The following is a 10,454-nucleotide window of genomic DNA, read 5'->3' on the forward strand; positions in this document are numbered from 1 at the left end:
GGTAAGTTTTTTAACTGCATGAGAGGACACACACAAGCTAGGGACCCCAACGTAGAGAAATACTTTGGCGTAGTGTTGGGGCTCTTCTGCATTGATCAATTCAGTAGCTAAATTTCTCTTTATTCATATATTCATGGCAGTAATGCAGGTTCCATTTTTCACATTTCATTCTTACAAATAGCTATTGAATTTTTCATGTCAGTATTCACACAGCAGTTTCTGCTATTCCATGTATTCCCCTTCCATAGTCACTGGTGTGCATACCTTATCTCCCCATAGTGATGTTTTTTAGGTTTTTTGCACCCAGTTCAGACATAGAATGGAGTTCCAAACGTTATTCCTTAATGTTAGTAGTTTTTCGTTTGTGAACCCTCCCCATACACACCTATTGCCAATCCACATTATACGCATATATAGCCTGGGTCTCAGCGTCCCATACACGGTAAGTTTTTTAACTGCATGAGAGGACACACACAAGCTAGGGACCCCAACGTAGAGAAATACTTTGGCGTAGTGTTGGGGCTCTTCTGCATTGATCAATTCAGTAGCTAAATTTCTCTTTATTCATATATTCATGGCAGTAATGCAGGTTCCATTTTTCACATTTCATTCTTACAAATAGCTATTGAATTTTTCATGTCAGTATTCACACAGCAGTTTCTGCTATTCCATGTATTCCCCTTCCATAGTCACTGGTGTGCATACCTTATCTCCCCATAGTGATGTTTTTTAGGTTTTTTGCACCCAGTTCAGACATAGAATGGAGTTCCAAACGTTATTCCTTAATGTTAGTAGTTTTTCGTTTGTGAACCCTCCCCATACACACCTATTGCCAATCCACATTATACGCATATATAGCCTGGGTCTCAGCGTCCCATACACGGTAAGTTTTTTAACTGCATGAGAGGACACACACAAGCTAGGGACCCCAACGTAGAGAAATACTTTGGCGTAGTGTTGGGGCTCTTCTGCATTGATCAATTCAGTAGCTAAATTTCTCTTTATTCATATATTCATGGCAGTAATGCAGGTTCCATTTTTCACATTTCATTCTTACAAATAGCTATTGAATTTTTCATGTCAGTATTCACACAGCAGTTTCTGCTATTCCATGTATTCCCCTTCCATAGTCACTGGTGTGCATACCTTATCTCCCCATAGTGATGTTTTTTTAGGTTTTTTGCACCCAGTTCAGACATAGAATGGAGTTCCAAACGTTATTCCTTAATGTTAGTAGTTTTTCGTTTGTGAACCCTCCCCATACACACCTATTGCCAATCCACATTATACGCATATATAGCCTGGGTCTCAGCGTCCCATACACGGTAAGTTTTTTAACTGCATGAGAGGACACACACAAGCTAGGGACCCCAACGTAGAGAAATACTTTGGCGTAGTGTTGGGGCTCTTCTGCATTGATCAATTCAGTAGCTAAATTTCTCTTTATTCATATATTCATGGCAGTAATGCAGGTTCCATTTTTCACATTTCATTCTTACAAATAGCTATTGAATTTTTCATGTCAGTATTCACACAGCAGTTTCTGCTATTCCATGTATTCCCCTTCCATAGTCACTGGTGTGCATACCTTATCTCCCCATAGTGATGTTTTTTTAGGTTTTTTGCACCCAGTTCAGACATAGAATGGAGTTCCAAACGTTATTCCTTAATGTTAGTAGTTTTTGGTTTGTGAACCCTCCCCATACACACCTATTGCCAATCCACATTATACGCATATATAGCCTGGGTCTCAGCGTCCCATACACGGTAAGTTTTTTAACTGCATGAGAGGACACACACAAGCTAGGGACCCCAACGTAGAGAAATACTTTGGCGTAGTGTTGGGGCTCTTCTGCATTGATCAATTCAGTAGCTAAATTTCTCTTTATTCATATATTCATGGCAGTAATGCAGGTTCCATTTTTCACATTTCATTCTTACAAATAGCTATTGAATTTTTCATGTCAGTATTCACACAGCAGTTTCTGCTATTCCATGTATTCCCCTTCCATAGTCACTGGTATGCATACCTTATCTCCCCATAATGCAGGGCCGTAGACCCCCATCCTTTTTTCCCACAAAGAAGAAGCCCGCTCCGGCGGGAGAGGAGGATTTCCGGATGAAGCCTCGTGCTAAATTCTCCTTTATGTAGTCAGACATGGCTTGGGTCTCTTCACGCGACAGTGGGTAGATGCGCCCACGAGGAGGGGTTGTACCTGGGAGCAGGTCGATGGGACAATCGTAGGGTCTGTGTGGCGGCAATGTCTCAGCTTCCTTTTTGTCAAAGACATCTATCTGCAAAGGACCAGTAGGCAGGAGGTAACCCGGGAAGGTTGACCGGTTTGACTGGTGGGTGCGGAGGATGCACTGGTGTCAGGCAGTGACTGTGGCAGGAAGCACCCCATTGCAGGATGTCTCCGGAATCCCAGTCGAGCACAGGCTTGTGTGACCGAAGCCAGGGTATTCCCAGAAGAAGAGCATGTGCCATGCCAGGGAGCACGTGGAAGGCGATTGTCTCAGAGTGTAGCATCCCCACTTGCATAGTACAGTTCTCAGTGATGAACCGGATGGGTTCGGAAAGCGGTTTTCCATCCACGGAAGACAGACTGATGGGGGTAGCAAGACATCGGACGGGAATCTGATGTAGATCCACCATGGACTGCTGGATAAAGTTCCCGGCGGAGCCTGAATCCAGGAACGCATGTACTGACAACCGGATGGAGCCGCAGGACAGGGATACAGGCACCTGGAGAAAAGGAGAGGACTTGGCATGACCTAGGGTGGTCTCTCCGATGGACCCTAGGCTCTGTAGTTTCCCGGCTTTACTGGACAGTCTTGAATCAGATGTTTGGCACTTCCGCAGTAAAAGCACTCTCCTGCCATTCTCCGATTCCTCTGTCGCAGTCTGGACTCAGTGACGCGGTCGACCTCCATGGGCTCGTGCGGAGCAGTAGGCCTGGTGGAGGAAGGTAACATCAGCCTTTGGAAGGTGGGCGCAAGGCGCGGGGTTCTTCTTGCCCGGGTGACCTCTCTGGCACGCTCTTGGAAGCGGAGATCAATACGGGTAGCCAGAGAGATCAGCTCTTCCAGGGTGGTAGGTACATCCCGGCCGGCCAGTTCATCCTTGATTTTTCCGGATAACCCTTTCCAAAAGGCAGCTACCAAGGCGTCATTGTTCCACTTGAGCTCGGAGGACAGAGTGCGGAACTCGATTGCATACTGTCCCACGGTGAGATTCCCCTGGTGGATTCTCATTAGTGAAGAGGCAGTAGATGAGAGACGGCCTGGCTCATCGAACACCTTACGGAAGGTGGTCAGAAAGACGGACAGGACTTGGACGGTCGGGTCATTCTTTTCCCAGAGCGGATTCATCCAAGCCAGAGCCTGACCAGTCAGATGAGACATGATAAATGCGATTTTCGAGCGATCGGTCGCTTGCTGCAGTGGCGACAGCTCAAAGTGCAGGGAGCACTGGTTTAAGAAACCGCGACACAAACGGGGATCCCCTCCATACATGGGTGGGGAGGCCAGGCGAGAAGGAGACATGTATGTCGATAATCCTGCAGAGTCGGGAGTTGTAGAGGAGGCCGGATTCTGCAGGGCATTTAGACGGGAATCCACGGCCGCCATATCTTCAGCCATGCGTCTCTGGGCCTCATGCTGGCGGGACAGTTCCTGCAGTAGTTCACTCAACTGGGAGCTGTCGGAGGATACGGAGGTTTGCATGGATGCCAGACGGGATTCCACAGACTTTATGTAAGCCACGAACCTTGCTTGGGTCTCACGTTGGCGGGAGAGCTCCTGTTGCAGGTCATTCAGCGGGTTAACCGTGATCCCGGCGGAGTCCATGGCCCGAGCAAACTGTTACGCTCACCGAGGAGTGGCGAACGTCCGGAGGTGGACCCACTGGACCGTGCACCGGACTCCCCTGAGAAGACGGCCAGCAGCGAACCCCTATACAGGGACTGTGCGGCGCCTCCCCAGAAGGCCTAAATGCACGGCAGCCAGGGACCGGAGGTAGGAGTCTCTGTACGGCCGGGCGTGGCTCGGGTACGATGTCCGCGGCAGGCGGAACACGGAAGTGGCACCGGAGATGTTTCACAGCAGGTGACGTCCACAGCCGGTACGGTACAGATAGTGTCCACGGCAGGTATGGCACGGTGACGTCCACGGTAGGAATGGGTGGTGACGTCCACAGCCGGTACGGTACAGATAGTGTCCACGGCAGGTATGGCAAGGTGACGTCCACGGTAGGAATGGGTGGTGACGTCCACAGCCGGAATGGTATGGATGGCACTACGGTGAGACACAGGATTAGAATCAGGAACAAATGTACGGATCATAAACAATAGCATAAACAGATTAGGACACTGGCAATGCACTAATAGAGGCGTTGCTCGGGCGCCTGCTGCCGGGGGAAGTGAACTTAAATACCTATTAGGCAGCAGGTGACCTCTGAGATCACTTCCAGGATTTGGGGCATGCCACTTTAAGAAAGGGGGCGTGGCCTCGCACGCAGCCTAGAATCACCTACAGCAATTCTGTGTGAGGAGGAAACTGCAGCAGGCCTTGGAGTGGGAGCAACGTCTGCAGAGCCCTGGGGCCGGTAAGTGGAAGGCCTTCTCTGCCTGGGAGTGGGGGCAGGAGTGCATGTGGAAGCCATGCTGGGACTGGGCAGATGTGAGGGAGAGCTCCCCCCCCGGGGTCTGGTGGGACCAGGCGTTACATTCCCTTTCTGTTATGTTTAGGATTTGGGTGGATTCCATGTATTCTGTAAATCTTTATATTTTTTTTCCATTTTCCTCCATCTTCCCTGTATGACTGTATTTACACATTGTTAGCCCTATGTCTCACCCTCTGACTGTGTGCACTTCATTTATGCTTACTGTTGTTTGGTGTTACACTTTATTTATAATTAAGGATCTTGATAAGATCACTCAGGTTCCGCTTCTGTTGACTGGGGGAGCTATTGAGTTATCTTAGTGTGCCAACTACCGTGGTCAGGCAGGGACAAATCAGGATCAGATTTAGGACTTCTTTGAGTCTGACTAAGGACCTGTTAATTACAGTGCTGCTCACCATTATTGGCACTCCTTCATTTTTTCATAGACTGTACAATATCTTCAGAAATGAATAGAAATGTAGCAAAGTTATATCCTCATGATATTTTATTAATGGTCCAAAGAAATACAACAATAAACATTGTCAACTTACGTGTTGCAATTTCAAGGAAGAAACAGAATAAACGGCATGTACAGAAATAATGGCACCCTTAATTAATACTTTGTTGCACACCCTTTGGTATTGATGAAAGCCTCCAAATACCGTTTATAAGCTTCTTGCACTTCTCCGCTGGTCTTTTCTCCCACTCTCCCTTTGCAGTTTGTTCAAGCTCTTGTATGTTTGCAGGGTTCTTTTTCACAATGGCAGATTTCAGCTCACCCCAAAGATTTTCGATGCGTTGAGGTCAGGGTTCATTCCTGGCCATTTTAAAACAGTCATTTTTTTCTTTTTTAACCATTCCTGTGTACTTTTGGATTTGTGCTTTGTGTTATTGTCTTGCTGGAGGACCCTCGACTCAAAGAAAGTTTTCTTACACAGGGTAGAATATTTCGCTTTAAAATTTCTTGTTAATTCGGTGATACGGTCAAAGTCGCCAGTACCAGATGCAGCAACTCAACCCCTCAGGATTCTGGATCCCCCACCATGCTTAACTGTTGGTAGGGTGTTCCTTTCCTTATAAGCTTAATTGTGTAGTCTGTAAACAAGCTGTTGTTTTCCATTGCCAAAAAGGTTTATTTTTGTTTCATCTGTCCATAGAACATTTTCCCAAAAGGATTGTTGTTTGTCATGGTACTCTTTGGCAAAGATCAGTCATTCCTTTCTATGTCTTTTTTTCAGCAATTGTTTCTTCCTTGACCATTGTTCAAAAAGCTCTGCTTCATTTAGTGTGCGGCATTTGGTACTTATTGAAACCATGACCCCGGTCTGTTCCAGGTCTTTGGATGGGGGGGGGGGCTTTCAGGTTTTTGGATGTTTGACATGGTGTTTTTTTTCACCATTCACACCAACCTTCAAAAGCATCCCTTGCCAATGTTGTCTAATTTATTTACGGTGTTCACAATAGGGGTTAATGTGTGTTAATGTGACAGTTTTATAGATTGTATTGTTCCAGAAGAGACAATAACAAATATGTGTACTTTTTTGTTTATTTTTGTGTTCACATAAATATTCATATTTATTGGTATATTTTTTAAAACTTCTTTATTTATTTTGTATTTTTTTTTATATTGTCACAACTTCTAATAATTTTTAAACTTTTTTTTTACTTAGTCCCTCTGGAACTTTAACTTTTATTACTCTGATCACTGATATAATGCATTGCCATGCATATTCACCTGGCCTGGTCTAAAAGGCCACCATAGGTGACAAACCCAGAGATCAGTATTTGACCTCTTGTTGCCATGGCAATGATTTTCAGCCTGCGATTACGCCTTGGGGTGGCAATGAGGTGGGAGAGAGAGCCCCCTCCTCAGCCTCCTAAATGCTGCAATCACTATTGATCACGGCATTTAGGTGCTTAAACAGCCAGGGGTGGAGGTGGCTGTGACAGCTGGAGCTCAGCTATCACTTAAGCCGAGATCCCAGCAGTGATTGTGTGGACACAGCCTATAAGCTTGCATAATCGCCATGACATACCTGTTCGTTATAGGTTGGGAACCCATTTCCAACCATAACATACAGGGAGGAAAATAAGTATTTGATACGCTGACGATTTTCCTAATTTTCTCACCTACAAAGAATGGAGGGGTCTGTAATCTTTATCGTAGGTACACTTCAACTGTGACAGACAGAATCCAAAAAAAATCCTGAAAAGCACAGTGTAAGATTTTAAATCATTAATTTGCATTTTATTGCATAAGTACTTGATACAATACAAAAACAGAACTTAATATTTAGTACAGAAATCTTTGGATGAAGAAATATGAGAGAAATAGAAGCTTATTAACTATTGCATTAGCCATACATTTGTGGGAATTAATAGAGACGGCTTGTTCTTGCTGGTGGGCACAGCATAACTGGTAGAAATTGTAATGGAAAAAGAACATCCAGCACCTCAGTTCATGAATAAAAATAGAATAACTTTATTGGAAATCCATTCAAAACAAATAAACGGATCCATGAAGAAGTGTCATGGATCCTTTTACTTACAGAAACCTTTGTTTGCAATTACAGAGTTCAGACATTTCTATTGGATTCAGATCTGGAGACTGGCTAGGCTACTTCAAGACCTTAAAATGCTTCTTACAGAGCCACTCCTTATTTGCCCTGGCTGTGTGTTTCATGTCATTATCATGCTGGAAGACCCAACCATGACTCATCTTCAATGCTCTTAGTGAGGGAAGGAGGTTGTTGGGCAAAATCTCGCGATGCATGACCCCATCCATCCTACCTTAAAAACAGGGCAGTTGTCTTATTCCTTTTACAGAAAAGTACTCCCAAGGTATAATGTTTCCATGCTCATGCTTCATGGTTGGAACAGTGTTCTTGAGGTTGTACTCATCCTTCTTCTTAATCCAAACATGGCAAGTGGAGTAGACACCAAAAAGTTCTATTTTGCTCTCATCTGACCATATGACCTTCTTCCATGCCTCCTCTGGATCATCCATATGGTCCTGGCAAACTTCAAACAGGCATGGACATGTGGTGCTTTCAGCCAGTTGAACCTTGTGGACCCTGCAGGATATTAATACATGATGACATTGTGTGTTAATAACTGTAATCTTTGAGAATGTGGTCACAGCTCTCTTCAGGTCATTGACCAGGTCCTTCCTTGTAGTTCTGTGCTGATTTTGACCTTTCTAAGAATCATCCTTACCCCACGAGGCAAGATCTTGCATGGAACCCCAGACCGAGTATGATTGACAGTCATCTTTTGTGTCTTCCAGTTTTTAGTAATTGTGCTAACAGTTGCTGCCTTCTCACGAAGCGGTTTCCGTTTTGTGCTGTAGCTCATCCCAGCTTGTGCAGAACTACAATTTTGCCCCCAGTGTCCTTAAACAGCACTTTGTTCTTGGCAACTTTGGAGAGGCTGGAGTGTATGGACAGGTGTCTTTTATACAGTTAACGGTTTCAAACAGGTGCATATAATACAGGTAATGAGTGCAAAGTAGGAGGGCTTCTTAAAGAATAAATAACAGGTCTGTGAGAGCCAGAATTCTTACAGTTTGGTAGGTAATGAAATACCGTATTTTTCGGACCATAAGACACACTTTTTTCCCCCAAATATTGGGGTAAAGTGGGGGGTGCGTCTTATGGTCTGAATATAGGTCTGGGGTGCTGCGGTAGAGCGAGTCATCGGCAGCACAAGCAGGCTGTAGCAGCACCTGCCGTGACCATGTGGGCACGCTCATTACATATGCACACCCATCCTCCCGCCCATCATTCCTCAGCACTAAAGCTGGTGCTGACAGGTGGGCAGGATGATGGGTGGGGGATGCGCGCTTACTAAACAGCCGGCCATGATCACCCCTGTCAACTACAGCCTGGAGTGATCATGTGTGGCTGTATTCACTGCTCCCTGCGTGTCATCATCAGCGCGGGGGGCAGCGAATAAGTACGGTTACTCACCGGTCACTTCCCTGCAGCTTTGCGATCTCCTCCAGTCTGCCGGTCAGCTGATCTGTGTAGAGAGCGGTGAGCACAGCGATGTCGTCATCGCTGTGCATGCCGCTAGTCACGCAGGTCAGCTGACCGGCAGACAGGAGGACGAGCGATGCTGCAGGGAAGTTACCGGTGACGGCTCCACACAGATCAGTGGCGCTGCTGCCGCCACAGACAGGGGGAGGAGCGATGCTGCATGGAGCGAGGAAAGATGAGTATAAACGTTTATTTTTTTTGTGTGATACAGGATACAAGCCATATAGCAAGATGGGGTATATATTAGGATGGGGCCATATAGCAGGATGGATGGGGTATATAGCAGGATGGATGGGGGTATATAGCAGGATGGATGGGGGTATATATGTCAAAGGTTGTAAAGGGTTAAAAGCTTATGTAGAATGTTCTCTAAATCTGCCGAGTGCAATCCAATAATACATCGGATTGCTCTCACTCTAGTGGAAAACTATAGGGCAGTGCCCATCTGCAATTGATTTCTCATGCCATACTGGCATGCGGAATAAATCACAGCATGCTGCATTTGACAGCAAATCTCAGCTCACGCACTCCCATACAGGTCTATGGCTGTGTGTGAAACATCGCACTGCACTCGCATGTCATCCGACTGCAGAGCGATGTATGCAGAGACAGGCCGCAGAGGAGATGGGGAGAAAGTGCTCCTTCCCTCTTCTCCGCATCTGTGATACGATCGCAAGTTCGCATCACAGTCACATGACGCTCGGCTGACACCCGCAGCAGAGGGTCTTTAGATTATCACTTCCGATGCTCTCGCATCAGAAGCTATGCTCAATGGAGCCGTATCAATATTGTCAGAATTCTTCAGGGTTCAGTCCTACGGCTTCTCTTCTGCCTTCACTACACACCATCCATTGAACAAAACATCAGCAAATTTGCCTTTCAGTACCATCTCTTTTTTGTACAATTTGAGTAGAATTCAGTTCCACTGTAAGGCTATGTGCGCACGCTGTGTTTTTTTTATGACCACAAAGATGCAGCGCTTTTGTGCATTTTTGGACGCAAAAAAATCCACAAAAACGCATCCGCGGTAAAAACGCTGGCAAAAACACAGAAATAATTGACATGTTGCATGTTTGTGGTCACCACAAAAACACACCTAAAACAAAACTGCACCGTGTGAACAGCAAAAATGAAAACTCATAGACTTTGCTGCGGAAGCAAAGTCATGCAGTTTTAAGACCAAAAATGCATCCGAAAAACGCCGCAAAAAAAATGCAGCATGCGCACATTGCCTAACTTATCTTGCCATCTCTATTCTTTACTAATAAGCCATTGCATTTTAATGTGCCATACTGTTTCCACTGTTTCTTCATTGACCATACTGTTTTAACCCTAGCGCTTCCACATTGCTTATTCAAGTAATAAACTTCAAACCTGGGGCCACTGTAAAAAAATGGTTAATATTTTTTCAACAGCTAAATGAAGCGAAGCCAGTGTTCAGTTCCATAACTTCAACTTTGTTGCTTTCCCAAAAAGAAATAATATGTTGCGTTTGCATATGAACTGCATATGTATAAATAATCCCCTAAAAGGGATACATTTTGGAAAAAAAAATTATTTTAAAAAAAGAAACGTAATAAGCATGACAGTGCAGTGTTTTAGTAAACATACAGTGTTGCGGGCGTGGGCCAGACCGTAGCTAAGGGGCTGCTCGGATCCGGGGCTTTACTGTTGCTCGAGTGGGAACCAGACCTGGGCTCGAGCAGCGGTCACACAAGTGAAAAAGGAGATATTTACAAGGGAGATTGTCTGTA

Source organism: Anomaloglossus baeobatrachus, chromosome 3 (genome assembly GCF_048569485.1).
Source record: "Anomaloglossus baeobatrachus isolate aAnoBae1 chromosome 3, aAnoBae1.hap1, whole genome shotgun sequence".
NCBI classification, from domain to species: Eukaryota; Metazoa; Chordata; class Amphibia; order Anura; family Aromobatidae; genus Anomaloglossus; species Anomaloglossus baeobatrachus.